This window comes from Triticum urartu, chromosome 3A, assembly GCF_056163025.1.
Source record: "Triticum urartu cultivar PI428250 chromosome 3A, HENAU_Tu73, whole genome shotgun sequence".
Lineage (NCBI taxonomy): Eukaryota > Viridiplantae > Streptophyta > Magnoliopsida > Poales > Poaceae > Triticum > Triticum urartu.
Genome location: NC_141875.1, coordinates 477,713,305 through 477,732,175, shown reverse-complemented (window position 1 = coordinate 477,732,175; position 18,871 = coordinate 477,713,305). Strand labels below are relative to the sequence as shown.

Genomic DNA, 18,871 nt, shown 5'->3' with positions numbered 1-18,871 from the left:
GCCCCACCGACGTACTTCTTCCTCCTATATATATCCACGTACCCCCAAACGATCAGAGGATGAGCCAAAAACCTAATTCCACCGCTGCAACTTTCTGTATCCACGAGATCCCATCTTGGGGCCTGTTCCGGAGCTCCGTCATAGGGGGCATCGATCATAGAGGGCTTCTACACCATCATCCAAGCCCCTCCGATGAAGTGTGAGTAGTTTACTTCAGACCTACGGGTCCATTGTTAGTAGCTAGATGGCTTATTCTCTCTTTTTGGATCTCAATACAATGTTCTCCCCCTCTCTCGTGGAGATCTATTCGATGTAATCTTCTTTTTGCGGTGTGTTTGTTGAGACCGATGAATTGTGGGTTTATGATCCAGTCTATCTATGAATAATATTTGAATCTTCTCTGAATTCTTTTATGTATGATTAGTTATCTTTGCAAGTCTCTTTGAATTATCAGTTTGGTTTGGCCTACTAGATTGGTTTTTCTTGCCATGGGAGAAGTGCTTAGCTTTGGGTTCGATCTTGCGGTGTCCTTTCCCAGTGACAGAAGGGGCAGCAAGGCACGTATTGAATTGTTGCCATCGAGGATAACAAGATGGTTTTTTTATCATATTGCATGAAACTATCCCTCTACATCATGTCATCTTGCTTAAGGCATTACTCTGTTTTTAACTTAATACTCTAGATGCATGCTGGATAGCGGTCGATGAGTGGAGTAATAGTAGTAGATGCAGGCAGGAGTCGGTCTATTTGTCTCGGACGTGATGCCTATATACATGATCATACCTAGATATTCTGATAACTATGCTCAATTCTGTCAATTGCTCAACAGTAATGTGACGCCCCCGATTCAATCGTACACTAATCATGCACGCAAATGTGTACGATCAAGATCAAGGACTCACGGGAAGATATCACAACACAACTCTACAAATAAAATAAGTCATACAAGCATCATATTACAAGCCAGGGGCCTCGAGGGCTCGAATACAAGAGCTCGATCACAGACGAGTCAGCGGAAGCAACAATATCTGAGTACAGACATAAGTTAAACAAGTTGCCTTAAGAAGGCTAGCACAAACGGGGATACAGATCGAAAGAGGCGCAGGCCTCCTGCCTGGGATCCTCCAAACTACTCCTGGTCGTCGTCAGCGGGCATCACGTAGTAGTAGGCACCTCCGGTGTAGTAGGAGTCGTCGTCGAAGGTGGCGTATGGCTCCTGGGCTCCAACATCTGGTTGCGACAACCAGGTAGGAGGGAAGGGGGAAAACAGGGAGAAAGCAACCGTGAGTACTCATCCAAAGTACTCGCAAGCAAGGAGCTATACTACATATGTATGCATTGGTATCAAATGGAATAAGGGTAGCATATGTGGACTGAACTGCAGAATGCCAGAATAAGAGGGGGATAACTAATCCTTTCGAAGACTACGCTTCTGGCAGCCTCCCTCTTGCAACATGTAGAAGAGAGTAGACTGAAGTCCTCCAAGTAGCATCGCATAGCATAATCCTAACCGATGATCCTCCCCTCGTCGCCCTGTGAGAGAGCAATCACCGGTTGTATCTGGCACTTGGAAGGGTGTGTTTTATTAAGTATCCAGTTCTAGTTGTCATAAGGTCAAGGTACAACTCCAAGTCGTCCTGTTACCGAAGATCACGGCTATTCGAATAGATTAACTTCCCTGCAGGGGTGCACCACATACCCCAACACGCTCGATCCCATTTGGCCGGACACACTTTCCTGGGTCATGCCCGGCCTCGGAAGATCAACACGTCGCAGCCCCACCTAGGCACAACAGAGAGGTCAGCACGCCGGTCTAAACCTAAGCGCACAGGGGTCTGGGCCCATCGCCCTTAGCACACCTGCACGTTGCGTACGCGGCCGGAAGCAGAACTAGCCCCCTTAATACAAGAGCAGGCTTACGTTCCAATCCGGCGCGCGCCACTCAGTCGCTGACGTCACGAAGGCTTCGGCTGATACCACGACGCCGGGATACCCATAACTACTCCCGCATAGATGGTTAGTGCGTATAGACCAAATGGCCAAACTCAGATCAAATACCCAGATCTCGTTAAGCGTGTTAAGTATCCGCGAACGTCGACCAGGGCCAGGCCCACCTCTCTCCTAGGTGGTCGGAACCTGCCCTGTCGCTCCGCCTCAAAGATCCACTCGCGGGTGCTCCTCAAGCCGACCCGTCTTTAGTCACCACATGTATCATGTATAAAGTATATAGTATATACCCGTGATCAACTCCCGAGTGATCACGGCCCGATAGTATAGCATGGCAGACGGATAAGGATGTAGGGCCACTGATGATAAACTAGCATCCTATACTAAGCATTAGGATTGCAGGTAAAGGTAACATCAGTAGTAGCAAGGACAGGCTATGCATCAGGATAGGATTAACGGGAAGCAGTAACATGCTACACTACTCTAATGCAAGCAGTATAGAGAAGAGTAGGCGATATCTGGTGATCAAAGGGGGGCTTGCCTGGTTGCTTTGGCAAGAGAGAGGGGTCGTCAACTCCGTAGTCGTACTGGGTAGCAGCGGCGTCGGTCTCGGTGTCTAGCGGAAGAAGAGGGGGGAAGAAACAATAAATATAATGCAAACAGATGCATAACGATGCATGACAAGGCAAGTAGCGGTGCTAGGGGTGCCCTAACGCGGTATTAGGTGATACCGGTGAAGGGGGATAACATCCGGGAAAGTATCTCCGGTGTTTCGCGTTTTCGGACAGATGAACCGGAGGTGAAATGTTGCAGGTTCACTATGCTAGGGACACGTGGCGGACGAACGGGCTGCGTATCCGAATTCATCTCGTCGTTCTGAGCAACTTTCATGTAGAAAGTATTTTCATCTGAGTTACGGTTTATTTTATATTAATTTTAAAGTTTTAATTCATTTTCTGAATTTTCTGGAATTGTTTAAATTGAATTGAAGACAGAATGTGCATTTGTTACCTAGTGTTACGCTAGCCTATGTGTATGACAGTGGGACCCGAGGGGCTGGTCAACCATTTTACTTTGACTGGTCAAAAGGTGAGGTATGACCCACATGTCATAGGCATCTAAATTAAATTAGTGTCTAGATTAGAATGGGGCCACATGTCATAGACTAATAGGCTAATCTAGCACTAAACTGATAGTAGTACTAACTAAACAGCAGAATTAATCCTAGGACTAATCTAGCTAATTAAATTAGACCTAAATAGTTTGGGCCGGCCGCACACACACACTCACACACACACACGCACTCACACGGCACACTCACACACACCACGCTGCATACACACACAGCACACAACACACAATGCTAGATGTTAAATCTGTTTTCTGTTATCAGAAGATAGCATTTTGTGATTTTCATAGGACTTAAACCATGCATCAAATGTATTTGGTTCAGTGGGATAAAATGGAGTTTGTCAAGTATACTACCTTCCTATATTTTTTTTAGTACTGTTAACAATTGTTTTGGCAGAGTTTAGTGGCTGTCAAAAGGGTTACTCATCGTAGAATTAGAAAAGCTAGCCAGCGCTACAGTAACTGAATGTTACTGTAGCAGCAGCAGCAGCAGCACACGCGGAGCAGCAGTTGTAGGCAGCGAGCAGCAAGGGAGCGACGCGAAAGGGATAGGCCCGGCGACGAGGAGCGGGATGCGGCGGAGCCGAGGCGAGCGAGGTCAGTGGCGGGTCGGACACGACGAGCGGCGACGGCGTGTGCGCGACGGGAGCAACAACAGTAGGCGAGGCAGGCCGGCGCGGCATGTGGTGCAAGTGGCCGCCGAGGGGTACGGGCAGTTGGGGCGCGGCAGGGGGCAACAGAGCTGAGGGCCGCGCGACGTGCGTCGACGAGGCAAGCAGCCGGGAGGGAAGGCGCAGGGCAAGTGCGGTGGCTGCGGGCGTGCCTGCATACAAGAGGGCGGCAGGGCGCGCGACCTGGGGGTCATGGGCGCGGCCGACGCAGGTGGCGTGCGGGGCCGCTAGGACGCGAGCGGAGCGCGGGCATGGGGAGGGAGCGGTGGCCGGAGTCAGGCGCGACAACGGCGGCGGTCAGAGGGCGGAACTCGACGGATCGGCGACTACGGGGCACACGAGCTTCCCTGGGTCCCCAGGAGCTCGTCGGCGGGATGAAACGGAAAGGGGGAAGGAAGCGGAGGCTCACCGCGAGCCTGTAGTTGTGCTAGCGTGGGCTCGGGGTAGGCGCGGGGTAGCCGGAATCGATGGCGATGGCGGTGGCGGCCGAGGAGGAAGAAGTTGGTGTGGGCATCGACGAGGTGGCCTCCCGTCTCCGATCCAGTGGCGAGGTAGACGAAGAAGACGTCGGCGGAGCTGATGGACACGGCGGTGCGGTGCGATGAGGAAGGTGGCCTCGGCTACCCAACGACCACGGCCATGGGAGCATTCGGATGGGACGGATCTGATGAGGGGGGAGAGAGGCCGAGAGGGAGCGCGAGGTGGAGTGGGGAGGAGAACCCGAGGAGGCGCGGGCGTGGCGTTCTTATCCGCCCGCCGTCGACGACGAGGTGGTCGGGTGGGGACGTGCCCCTGTTCCGACCCTGGTCAAGGGAACAGGGAAGGGAACGGCAGGGGGCTGGCCGGTTGGGCCGGTGTGGGCTGGCCGGCTGGGCCGTTGGCCCAGTTGGCCCGGGGGTTTTCCCTTTCCCCCCTTTTTTTGTTTTAGTCTTTGTTTTTATTTATTTTCTTTTTTTCGCTTTCTATTATAGTTTCATTCATTTTAGTTTTATAAAATACCAAGTTAGCAGCTAAATTAGTATCTTTAATATAGGCCATTACCAAACCTGGTTTGGACCGAAAATAAGTTAGTTTAATATTTTCATAATATAAAAAGTAATTAAATTGTTATTTCAGCCACCGTTTTTATTTAGTTTATGGAATTTAAACATTTTGATAAAGGTTGGCTACACCACCAAAGTTAGTTAGGGATTATTTGCCATATCATGAACATTTTAGTTTTCATGTTTGAGAAGTTTAGAGTTCCACTTGTTATTTGAATTTGAATGGGACTTGATTCACCGCGAGACTAACAACAGTGACCGTGGTGATGTGGCATCATTAGTAAAGGGTTACTGTAGCTTAACTATCCGGGCATCACAAGTAATTTGTTCACCCACCGTAGAATACTTATGCTCTTGAGAGAAGCCACTAGTGAAACCTATGGCCCTCGGGTCTCTTTCTCATCATATCAATCTCAATCACTTTATTATTGCTTTGCTTTTTTACTTTGCCTTTTACTTTTCACTTTGCATCTCTATACCAAAAATACCAAAAATATTATTTATCATCTCTATCAGATCTCACTTTCGTAAGTGACCGTGAAGGGATTGACAACCCCTAAGCGCGTTGGTTGCGTTGAGCTATTGTTTTTGTGTAGGTACGAGGGACTCGCGCGTAGCCTCCTACTGGATTGATACCTTGGTTCTCAAAAACTGAGGGAAATACTTACGCTACTTTGCTGCATCATCCTCTCCTCTTTGGGGAAATCCAACGCAGTGCTCATGAGGTAGCAAGAAGAATTTCTAGCGCCGTTGCCGGGGAGGTCTACGCAAAAGTCAACATACCAAGTACCCATCACAATCCCTATCTCCCGCATTACATTATTTGCCATTTTCCTCTTGTTTTCCTCTCCCCCACTTCACCCTTGCCATTTTATTCGCCCTCTCTCTCTATCCTCCCTCTCTTTCTCTATTCGCCTCTTTTTGCCCGCTTGCTTTTTGTTTGCTTGTTTGTCGCGATGGCTCAAGATAATACCAAATTGTGTGACTTCACCAATACCAACAATAATGATTTCCTTAGCACTCCGATTGCTCCTCTTACCGATGCTGAATCTTGTGAAATTAAAGCTGCTTTGCTGAATCTTGTCATGAAAGATCCGTTTTCCGGCCTTCCTAGTGAAGATGCCGCTACCCGTCTTAATAGCTTTGTTGATTTGTGTGACATGCAAAAGAAGAAAGATGTCGATAATGATATTGTTAAATTGAAGCTATTTCCTTTTTCGCTTAGAGATTGTGCTAAAGATTGGTTTTCATCTTTGCCTAAGAATAGTATTGATTCATGGAAAAAGTGCAAAGATGCTTTTATCTCTAAGTATTTTCCTCCCGCTAAGATCATCTCTCTTAGAAACGATATTATGAATTTTAAGCAACTTGATCATGAACATGTTGCACAAGCTTGGGAGAGAATGAAATTAATGATACGTAATTGCCCTACTCATGGTTTGAATTTGTGGATGATTATACAAAAAGTTTATGCCGGATTGAATTTTGCTTCTTGAAATCTTTTAGATTCGGCCGTGGGAGGCACTTTTATGGAAATCACTTTAGGAGATGCTACTAAACTCCTAGATAATATTATGGTTAATTATTCTCAATGGCACACTGAAAGATCTACTAATAAAAAGGTGCATGCGATAGAAGAAATTAATGTTTTGAGTGGAAAGATGGATGAACTTATGAAATTATTTGCTACTAAGAGTGTTTCATCTGATCCTAATGATATGCCTTTGTCTACTTTGATTGAGAATAATAATGAATCTATGGATGTGAATTTTGTTGGTAGGAATAATTTTTGGTAACAACGCGTATAGAGGAAATTTCAACTCTAGGCCTTATCCTAGCAATCCCTCTAATAATTATGGTAATTCCTACAACAATTCTTATGGAAATTATAATAAGATGCCCTCTGATTTTGAATCTAATATTAAAGAATTTATTTCTTCGCAAAAGAATTTTAATGCTGTGATTGAAGAAAAATTTCTTAAGATTGATGATTTGGCTAGGAACGTTGATAGAATGTCTCTTGATGTTGATTCTTTAAAACTTAGATCTATTCCTCCTAAGCATGATATAAATGAGTCTCTCAAATCCATGAGAATTTCCATTGATGAGTGCAAGGAAAGAACCGCTAGGACGCGTGCTATGAAAGATGCCTTTATTAAAGCGTGTTCTTCCAATTCCTATGAAAATAAAGATGAAGATCTAAAAGTTATTGATGTGTCCCCTATTAAATCTTTGTTTTGCAATATTAATATTGATAATGATGGGACTGAATATGATCCACCTTTACCTAGAAGGCGTTCTAAAAATTTGGAGTATTTAGATCTTGATGATGAAATCGATAAAAGTGGAAATAAAAGAAATAAAACCCCAGATGATACTAAATTTCAATTTCCATTAAAAAGGGAATGGAACACTTCCCTAGAAATAAAATAAAATTACCATATGAATCTATCATGAGAGCCACTTATGGATTGCCTACCAAAGATGGCAATACCTAGATCTATTCTTGCTTGTTATGCCTAGCTAGGGGCGTTAAACGATAGCGCTTGTTGGGAGGCAACCCAATTTTATTTTTATTCCTTACTTTTTGCTCCTGTTTAGTAATAAATAAATTATTTAGCCTATTTTTTGGTTGTGTTTTTTGTGTTTAATTAGTGTTTGTGCCAAGTAGAACCGTTGGGAAGACTTGGGGAAAGTCTTGTTGAACTTGCTGTAAAAAACAGAAACTTTAGCGCTCACGAGAACTGCTGCCATTTTTATTTGGAGAGTGATATTTAGTTAATTCTTTTTGAAGATGATTGATAGATAAATTCCTCACGTCCAGAAATTTATTTTATAATTTCTGGGGTTCCAGATCTTGCGCTAGCTACAAATTACTACAGACTATTCTGTTTTTGACAGATTCTGTTTTGCGTGTGTTGTTTGCTTATTTTGATGAATCTATGGCTAGTAAAATAGTTTATAAACCATAGAGAAGTTGGAATACAGTAGGTATAACACCCATATAAATAAAGAATGATTTCATTACAGTACCTTGAAGTGGTCTTTTGTTTTCTTTCACTAACGGAGCTCATGAGTTTTCTACTTTAAGTTTTGTGTTGTGAAGTTTTCAAGTTTTGGGTAAAGATTTGATGGATTATGGAACAAGGAGTGGCAAGAGCCTAAGCTTGGGTACGCCCATGGCACCCCCAAGATAATCTAAGGACACCTAAAAGCCAAAGCTTGGGGATGCCCCCGAAGGCATCCCCTCTTTCGTCTACTTCTATCGGTAACTTTACTTGGAGCTATATTTTTATTCACCACATGATATGTGTTTTGCTTGGAGCATCTTTTATGATTTGAGTCTTTGCTTGTTAGTCTACCACAATCATCCTTTCTGTACACACCTTTTGAGAGAGCCATACATGATTTGGAATTTGTTAGAATACTCTATGTGCTTCACTTATATCTTTTGAGCTCTATAGTTTTACTCTAGTGCTTCACTTATATCTTTTGAGTTTTATAGTTTTGCTCTAGTGCTTCACTTATATATTTTAGAGCACGGTGGTGGATTTGTTTTATAGAAACTATTGATCTCTCATGCTTCACTTATATTATTTTGAGAGTCGTAATAGCATGGTAATTTGCTTAAAATCCTAATATGCTTGATATGCAAGATTAAAAATAAAAATTTCTTATGAATGTGTTGAATACTAAGAGAAGTTTGATGCTTGCTGATTGTTTTGAGACATGGAGGTAATAATATCAAAGTCATGCTAGTTGAGTAGTTGTGAAATTGAGAAATACTTGTGTTGAAGTTTGCAAGTCCCGTAGCATGCACGTATGGTAAACATTATGCAACAAATTTGAAACATGAGGTGTTATTTGATTGTCTTCCTTATGAGTGGCGGTCGGGGACGAGCGATGGTCTTTTCCTACCAATCTATCCCCCTAGGAGCATGCGCGTAGTACCGAGGTTTTTGATGACTTGTAGATTTTTTCAATAAGTATGTGAGTTCTTTATGACTAATGTTGAGTCCATGGATTATACGCACTCTCACCCTTCCATCCTTGCTAGCCTCTTCGGTACTGTGCATTGCCCTTTCTCACATTGAGAGTTGGCGCAAACTTCGCCGGTGCATCCAAACCCCGTGATATGATATGCTCTTTCATACATAAACCTCCTTATATCTTCCTCAAAACAGCCACCATACCTACCTATTATGGCATTTCCATAGCCATTCTGAGATATATTGCCGTGCAACTTTCCATCATTCCGTTCATCATGACACATTCATCATTGTCATATTGCTTAGCATGATCATGTAGTTGACATAGTATTTGTGGCAAAGCCACCGTTCATAATTCTTTCATACATGTCACTCTTGGTTCATTGCATATCCCGGTATACCGCCGGAGGCATTCATATAGAGTCATCTTTGTTCTAGTATCGAGTTGTAATCATTGAGTTGTAAAAAAATAGAAGTGTGATGATCATCATTTTCTAGAGCATTGTCCCAAGCGAGGAATAAAAAAATAGAAAGGCCATAAAAAAGGAGAAGGCCCCCAAAAAAGAGAAAGGCCATATAAAAAAAGAAAAGGCCCAAAAAAATGAGAGAAAAAGAGAGAAGGGACAATGTTACTATCCTTTGCCACAGTTGTGCTTCAAAGTAGCACCAATCTTCATAGTAGAGAGTCTCTCATGTTATCACTTTCATATACTAGTGGGAATTTTTCATTATAGAACTTGGCTTGTATATTCCAACAATGGGCCTCCTCAAGTGCCCTAGGTCTTCGTGAGCAAGCAAGTTGGATGCACACCCACTAGTTTCTTTTGTTGAGCTTTCATACATTTATAGCTCTAGTGCATCCGTTGGATGCCAATCCCTACTCCTTGCATTAACATCAATCGGTGGGCATCTCCATAGCCCATTGATTAGCCTCGTTGATGTGAGACTTTCTTCTTTTTTGTCTTCTCCACATAACCCCCCTCATTATATTCTATTCCACCTATAGTGCTATGTCCATGGCTCGCGCTCATATATTGCGCGAAAGTTTATAGGTTTGAGATTACTAAAGTATGAAACAATTGCTTGGCTTGTCATCGGGGTTGTACATGATGATAGAATTCTTGTGTGACAAAAATGAAACATGACTAAACCATATGATTTTGTAGGGATGAACTTTCTTTGGCCATGTTATTTTGAGAAGACATAACTGCTTAGTTAGTATGCTTGAAGTATTATCATTTTTATGTCAATATGAACTTTTATCTTGAATCTTCCGGATCTGAATATTCATACCACAATTAAGAAGAATTACATTAAAATTATGCCAAGTAGCACTCCGCATCAAAAATTCTGTTTTTATCATTTACCTACTCGAGGACGAGTAGGAATTAAGCTTGGGGATGCTTGATACATCTCCAACGTATCTATAATTTTTGATTGTTCCATGCTATATTATCTATTGTTTTGGACATTATTGGGCTTTATTATCCACTTTTATATTATTTTTGGGACTAACCTATTAACCGGAGGCCCAGCCCAGAATTGCTGTTTTTTTGCCTATTTTAGGGTTTCGAGGAAAAGGAATATCAAACGGAGTCCAAACGGAATGAAACCTTTGGGAACGTGATTTTCTCATCGAATACAACTCAGGAGACTTGGACCCTACGTCAAGCCACGTAACAGGAGCCCACGAGGTAGGGGGGCGCGCCTACCCCCCCCCCTCCCAGGCGCGCCCTCCACCCTCATGGGGCCCCTGTTGCTCCACCGACATACTTATTCCTCCTATATATATCCACGTACCCCCAAACGATCAGAGGAGGAGCCAAAAACCTAATTCCACCGCCGCAACTTTCTGTATCCACGAGATCCCATCTTGGGACCTGTTCCGGAGCTCCACCGGAGGGGCATCGATCACAGAGGGCTTCTACATCATCATCCAAGCCCCTCCGATGAAGTGTGAGTAGTTTACTTCAGACCTACGGGTCCATAGTTAGTAGCTAGATGGCTTCTTCTCTCTTTTTGGATCTCAATACAATGTTCTCCCCCTCTCTCGTGGAGATCTATTCGATGTAATCTTCTTTTTGCGGTGTGTTTGTTGAGACCGATGAATTGTGGGTTTATGATCCAGTCTATCTATGAATAATATTTGAATCTTCTCTGAATTCTTTTATGTATGATTAGTTATCTTTTCAATTCTCTTCGAATTATCAGTTTGGTTTGGCCTACTAGATTGGTTTTTCTTGCCACGGGAGAAGTGCTTAGCTTTGGGTTCGATCTTGTTGTGTCCTTTCCCAGTGACAAAAGGGGTAGCAAGGCACGTATTGTATTGTTGCCATCGAGGATAACAAGATGGGTTTTTTATCATATTGCATGAAACTATCCCTCTACATCATGTCATCTTGCTTAAGGCGTTCCTCTATTTTTAACTTAATACTCTAGATGCATGCTGGATAGCGGTCGATGAGTGGAGTAATAGTAGTAGATGCAGGCAGGAGTCGGTCTAGTTGTCTCGGACGTGATGCCTATATACATGATCATACCTAGATATTCTGATAACTATGCTCAATTCTGTCAATTGCTCAACAGTAATTTGTTCACCCACCGTAGAATACTTATGCCCTTGAGAGAAGCCACTAGTGAAACCTATGGCCCCCGGGTCTCTTTCTCATCATATCAATCTCCATCATTTTATTATTGCTTTGCTTTTTTACTTTGCCTTTTACATTTCACTTTGCATCTCTATACCAAAAATACCAAAAATATTATTTATCATCTCTATCAGATCTCACTTTCGTAAGTGACCGTGAAGGGATTGACAACCCCTAAGCGCGTTGGTTGCGTTGAGCTATTGTTGTTGTGTAGGTACGAGGGACTCGCGCGTAGCCTCCTACTGGATTGATACCTTGGTTCTCAAAAGCTGAGGGAAATACTTACGCTACTTTGCTGCATCATCCTCTCCTCTTCGGGGAAATCCAACGCAGTGCTCAAGAGGTAGCACATGGTCAAGTAACATGACCTCCAGAACAGGATTACCGTACCACTCTGGCGCGGATCTTACTCTGGTTGACCTGCGAGGTTCGGCAGTAACTTGATCAGAAGTTTCATGATCATCATCATTAGCTTTCTCACTAATTGGTGTAGGAATCTCTGGAACTGATTTATGTGATGAACTACTTGTTGGGGAACGCAATAATTTCAAAAAAATTCCTACACACATGCAAGATCCATCTAGGTGATGCATAGCAACGAGCGGGAGAGTGTGTCCGCGTACCCTCGTAGACCGAGAGCGGAAGCGTCTATCAACGCGGTTGATGTAGTCATATGTCTTCACGATCCGACCGATCCTAGCACCGAACGTATGGAACCTCCGTGTTCAGCACACGTTCAGCTCGATGACGTCCCTCGTACTCTTGATCCAGTTGAGGCCGAGGGAGAGTTCCGTCAGCACGACGGCATGGCGATGGTGATGATGAAGTTACTGGCGCAGGGTTTCGCCTAAGCACTACGACGATATGACCGAGGTGTGTAACTATGGAGGGGGGCACCGCACACGGCTAAGAGATTGTCTGTTGTGCCTTTGGGGTGCCCCCTGCCCATGTATATAAAGGAGGGAGGAAGAGAAGGCCGACCCTAGAGGGGGCGCGCAGAGTGTGGGGAATCCTACTAGGACTCCCAAGTCCTAGTAGGATTCCCTTTTCCTTTCCGGAGTAGGAGAGAAGAAAGAGGTAAAAAGAGAGGGAGTAGGAAAGGGCAAGGGGGGGCGCTGTCGGTGTCAAAACCGGCGGATCTCGGGTAGGGGGTCCCGAACTGTGCGTCTAAGGCGGATGGTAACAGGAGGCAGGGGACACAATGATTACCCAGGTTCGGTCCCTCTCGATGGAGGTAATACCCTACTTCCTGCTTGATTGATCTTGATGATATGAGTATTACAAGAGTTGATCTACCACGAGATCGTAGAGGCTAAACCCTAGAAGCTAGCCTATGATTATGATTGTTGTTGTCCTATGGACTAAACCCTCTAGTTTATATAGACACCGGAGGGGGCTAGGGTTACACAGAGTCGGTTACAAGGGGGGAGATCTACATATCCGAATCGCCAAGCTTGCCTTCCACGCAGAGGAGAGTCCCACCCGGACACGGGACGAAGTCTTCAATATTGTATCTTCATAATCCAACAGTCTGGCCAAAGTATATAGTCCGGCAGTCCGAGGACCCCCTAATCCAGGACTCCCTCAGTAGCCCCTGAACTAGGCTTCAATGACGATGAGTCCGGCGCGCAGATTGTCTTCGGCATTGCAAGGCGGGTTCCTCCTCCGAATACTCCATAGAAGATTTCGAACACAAGGATAGTGTCCGGCTCTGCAAAACAAATTCCACATACCACCGTAGAGAGTATAATATTTCCACAAATCTAATCTGCTAACAACTTTTCATAACGTGACATCACGCCATGGCCCGGTCATTATTCAAACCGTTTTCTCAACCAGCTACTGCACATATTGCGAGGTAGTTTTCTTGGCACATCTTGTCGAAGCAGAGATCATGTTCCCTTATCACGGGATTCTCATCAATGTGGGTGTGGGTAACCCAACCGCGCCATTAATCACGGCGCTTGGGGGATAAGCGAGTTTACCAGGCAAGTGGGGAGGCGCAGAATCCCTGCTGCCTTTATAAGGGGATAAGGACCCCCTTTCGCACCCACACTTTCTTCTTCCTGATCCATTCCCCTTCGCCCGAGCTCCAGCGCCCGAGCGTTCATCTTCTCTGCCCACAAAGGCCTTCCGAAAATGTCCGGATCCAGAGCAAGAGGCAAGTGGATGGCCTCTACCGTCCAGGAGAAGCATATCAAAAAGCTTCGGGAGGCCGGGTATCTAGCCAAAAAAATTAGCCACCGTCTCCCGACGGCGGGACAGATCGTTCCCACTCCGGAACCCCAAGAGAGGGTTGTATTCCTCCCTCATTTTGTTCGCGGGCTAGGGTTTCCCTTCCACCCCATTTGTTCGCGGCATCATGTATTACTACGGGATCGATTTTCATGATCTATCCCCCAATTCCTTCCTCAACATCTCGACATTCATCATCGTGTGCGAGGCTTTTCTCCGCATCTCACCACACTTCGGCTTATGGCTGAAGATCTTTAATGTGAAGCCCAAGGTGGTGAGTGGCGAGCACACTGAGTGCGGGGGTGCTATGGTGAGCAAGATGCCCAACGTCACATGGCCAACATGTACTTTTAATGGTTCCATCAAAGAGTGGCAATAGCAGTGGTTTTACATCACCGAGCCGCGCAGCATGGAATGGGCCGCTGCTCTAGAGTTCCGATTCGGAGCTCCTCTGCGGCTTACGTCCTGGCCCAAGAAGGGCCTGAACTGGTCTTCATCCGACGAACTGTCCGTGCTCCAGACGCGCGTTAAAGATATGGAAGACAAGAACATCGAACTTGTCAATGTAGTCCAGGTGATGTTAGTTTGCCGGATCCTGCCTTGTCGGCACCAGACTTGCAGTCTATGGGAATTCGATCCGGCCAAGCACCAGACCCTGTGAGAGCTCTTTGGCTCCTCGCACGAAGACATCTGGAAGGTGCTTTTCAAGTCCGGCAAATCATGGCCGGACTCGGCCGAGGACCGCAGGTACCAACTGTCCCGCCCTGCAAGCTCAATAAGTTTTTATGCGTTTTATCCGCATAACCCAAGGGAAATGCTTAATGTGTTTTCCTCAACTCCCCTAGGGCTGGTCGAAGAAGGTGGGGCGGATCCACTGTCCAGCCCCGTTGCCCGAAGAACCGACCGGCCCACTTCTGACGAAGATGCTGGTCGCGGCGCCGTACAAGGCGCAGAAGAAGAAGGCCGAGAAGGAGGCCAAGAAGACCCGGGGCGGCCTTCGTCGCCGTGGCACTTCGGACAGAATATCCAAAGGTTCCAACGTCCGTTCTGCCTTCGAAGAGGACAAGGAGGAGGAGGAAGACGAATTCCCAGCGGGGGGAAGAAAGAAGAGGGCAGCATCCATACACGTGGAGGCCGAGTCTCCTAAAAGGGGAAAAGCTCCTCTTCCAGAAGAGTCCACTGCCACCGCCGATAGCAGCCCGGCGTGGGATCCCAGGGCCCAGCCCCTGGTGAACTCGCGAGTATAAAATCCGAACACGTTTATGCGTCCAGACTCATCATGGCATAATATTTTAACCTGAGCTATATTTTTGTAGTCCGGCGAGGTCCCGCACCGAACGATCCTCATCAGAGGATTTGCTGAGCTCGGATGCTATGGAGAGCGGGACGCCCCCTAAGGCCCCTTCCCCCAAATATGTGAATAACATCGAGGCTTCGTCCCAGAAGGACCCCGGCCAAGGAGGGGGGAAGAGAACGTGAAAGCGGCGCCTGGAGGTCAAACTTCGGGGGCCGGAGACATGGGGGAGAAGATTCCCATGGGAGTCGACAGCGGGAGCCATCTTGAATTCGGCTCCTAGCCGGACGCAATTCCGGAGACCAATACGGCTCCAGAATCAAGCAGGCGGCCTCCCTCGGCTGGAGGGGGCGTGCCTGTTCCACCGTCAATCTCTGTCCAACCAGAGGTGCCGAATGTTTTATTGGCGGTGCTGAAGAGCGCCTCCATCATCGATGAACACCGTGCCCTGACGGGTGCAGTGATTAAGGAGATTTAGTCTGCTGAGAGTGGACTGAATGAAGCCTGTATCAGCCTTATAAGAGGCTTTGAGGTATGTTTTAGGAGGTTTCGAAGAGTATCATAGTATGGATAGTAGCCCCTGATACACTATTCGGTGCAAGAAAGGACCGGACAGAGGATCAATTTTATGATCGCAGGAAGACTCACTTGATGACATCTATCTCTCTTCTTTTATAAGTAGGTGTCTACAGCGGCTATTGCCTCTCATACTGCGGAGGTCTCCGGACTGAATCAAAGTCTGGAGCGGGCCAAAGAAGAACTTGGCCAGTTGAAAAGGCAGTTGGAAGATAAACAAGGTATGCGCAAGCCTTTTGTTCGTGTTCAGTGCGAACGAATTTCCAGTATGATAAAATATGTTTCATTATTTGTGCCAGGGGCGATGACTGAAGTCGAGGCTCTGAGGAAGGTTGTTTCCGAGGCCGAGGAAAAGGCAGTCGCAGAGCAGGCTCTTCGTGAGAAGCACGAGGCCAGGGTTATTGAAGCTGAGCAGGAGCTTCAAGAGTCCGTGAAGAAATCTGAGTCCTTGGAGCAGAGTTTAACGGAGAAAGAATCTGAACTCGCCAGGGCTCATCAGGCCGCGTGCGATGCCCAGGGGGAAACCCAAGGCGCCCTTCAGGAGATCCAAGAGGCGAGGACGATCGCGGCGGGTAAGGCTTTTTTCCATGTAAAGCAAGTATTTTGAGGAGAAAATCATGTTTCTAATTTTGAGTTCGGATTTTTCCAGGGGTATTTGCAGAACTGCCCCGCAGCATATCGGATGCCGCCCAATTCTACCGAGCCGAAGAGGGGAACACTAAGGATAAGCTCTTCTGGTCGCAGTATCTGGCACCGAATTATCCGGTGCCTTTTGCCGACCAACTGAAACAGCTGATCGAACTGCATAGGGCGGCCAAACTAGCCATGAAGGATTTGATTATCCAGCTATGGACCACCGAGTTGATTCCAGGCAGCTACTTCGGGCTCGTGAAGCGGCTTGTGAGTGCCTGCCCTCGACTTGACGTCATCAAGCGGTCGGTCTGTATAGAGGGTGCGCGAATGGCCTTCTCCCGCGCAAAGGTGCACTGGGGGAAGATGGATGCTGAAAAGCTAATGACCGAGGGACCGCCAGAGGGGAAGGAGCACCGCAAGACCGAATTATATTATGAAAGTGTCCTGAAAGGATCCTGCCTTGCGGCGGAGCAATGCACCAAGGACATTATATTTCCATGAATACAATCATGTTGTCCTTTGTAATGTTGAACAAGGTCATTTCTATTATTTATTGTCTGTTATATAAAAGTTTATCCTCCTGCGCGGCCGTTTTACATATTAATCCTAAGAGTTGGCCAGTCGTCGGCTTCTGCCCCCATGTAGGAAGTACGGGGGTGTTCGGGATAAACCTGATCACTCTTTATCCCAGTTTTGGGTCCTTCGAAGGAGGTGTTCAGCACAACGAACCAGGCAATCGGACTATAGGGCTTTATCACTCTCACTTAGCCATAATAGCTTTATAAAAGGAAGGTAGGTGCATCCCCTAGTGTTCGGAAGACCGCACGAGGGGCTATATAAGCACCTGATCGTAAGAAAAGCAGATCCATCGCACGCTGCATTGGTTGTGGCATTATGCGGGAGAAATCCTTAAAGATTTTACAACCTCTCGAATAGCTGACCAGCTCTCACTGTATCATGACAGTCAGTTTTCGGCTTTCTCTACTGAGGTGCTCGTCCGGAAGAACTGGGACACAATCGCAATAGTTCTCCCTGTGCCGCCTTAGCCAATATAGCGGAACGTAAGGCAGCAAAACATGGGAGCCGGACGAACCCAACATTTGACCCAAGACATGATTCAGAGCGGATGCATATAATGCTATAAGTTCGGGGTGCCGAACTTCCATGAAGGTGTTCGGACTTTATTGCTGTATTATGGGTAAAACGAAGCCCCTGGCATATTTAAAGCATATCACGGTGTACGGATGCCACTTGACAAAAGAATTTCAATAAGAAATAACAGCAGATAAGCGTTATATAAATCCACATGTTGTATTTGAATAGTACGTTGATGCGTGTGAGTATAGGTAATGTGATAACAAAGAAATATGACTGTGGAACCTGCTGAGACCAGGGGAAGAAGCTGTGTGCGGATCCGGAGTACAGTCGGATTGTAACGCCCCGAGACCGATGTGCCAGGTGTCCTCCGCTTATTCGCTGTTGTTGCCATGTCATTCGCTTGCGTGTTGCATTTCATCTTGTCATCATGTGCATTGCATCATCATGTTTTCAAAACTTGCATCCGTCCCGGCCTCCTCGTTCTCTCCGTTGTCCGTTCTGAGCCCAACCACACTTGCACGCGCCCGTGACTTGTCCGAAATATTATTTTATTAGTGGCCGGAAAATGTTCTTGGAATGGGATGAAAGTTGGCGTGTGGTGTTGTTTTGTTGTCAGTAGACCACCTGCCAAGTTTCATCGCAATCGGAGTTCGTTTGACGCCCCAACGGATAACTATAGCGGCAGTATAGCCGGTCTATCGTTGGACGTTTTCGGTCTCCGGAAACTGCTGTCGGTCTCTCTCTCTCTTCTCTCCTGTCAGCCTCGCCACAGTCCACCTAGGCCCATGCCTACCCTCTCTGCACATTGCATCCACCCCTCGCGCGCGTCCGAAAGCTGTCCCGGACCCGACCCGGACTGTCGCCACCGTTGTGTCCGGATCATCCCCAAACATCTACAAAACGTCTCCGTTTTGTTAATGGGACTTCCTAACATAGTTTTGCGACCGTCCGATTACGATCAAAGGTACCGGATAGCCCCTAATTTATCCCACCTGCTATTTATATATAGATGAAACCCTAAATTCTAGCCCTCTTGTCCCATCGCGCCGCCACTCTCTCGCTTTCCCCTCGGGATCTCCCCCTCGATCCAAAATCCCCAATCAGAAACTCCCCTCGATCTCCACCTACACCCCCATCCTTCCCTGCCTCGAGCCAGGAGCTCGTCCTCGACCCGAGCCACTTCTCCCGCCGGCAAATGAAGCCACCCACCAGGACCCCCGCGGGCTCAAGCCCCTGCGCCGTGCTCCTCCCCTGCTGCGAGCCTCTGCCTCGCCCAGTGCCCGAAATCCTTCCCGAGCCAGAGCTCCTGCCTCGACCTCACCTCCACCTCGTCGCGCCGGCGACTCGTCACGCCGGACTCCTCCCTGCAGCAGTACCGCCCCAAGCCTGGCGCTGCAGCCTCCTTCTCCTCGTGCCCGTGCACGAGCGGACGAGCTCAAGCTCCCTCCTCTCGGTCGCTTCGCCCCGAGCACGCAAGACCCGCCGGCCACCGTAGCCCACCTCACCGCCGGCGACCCTTGCTGCGAAACGTCGCCCAGGTCGCGTCCCCGGCTGCCCCTCTCATCCTATCCTCCGTTTTCCCTTCCTCCTTCCCTTACATCTCTCT

General features: G+C 46.9%; 1 long non-coding RNA gene across 2 annotated transcripts; it reads right to left on the bottom strand.

Annotated features, from left to right (window-relative positions):
* Positions 1 to 907: 907 nt before the first annotated feature.
* On the bottom strand, positions 908 to 4,530 carry LOC147980176 (uncharacterized). 2 transcript variants are annotated; one of them, XR_015599768.1, is made up of 3 exons: positions 4,159 to 4,530; positions 2,489 to 2,563; positions 908 to 1,230 (listed from the first exon to the last, which is right to left on the bottom strand). It is a non-coding gene; the product is annotated as an uncharacterized LOC147980176 (long non-coding RNA). The 2 variants fall into 2 exon arrangements; XR_015599767.1 differs by lacking the exon at positions 2,489 to 2,563.
* Between the last annotated feature and the right edge of the window lie 14,341 nt (positions 4,531 to 18,871).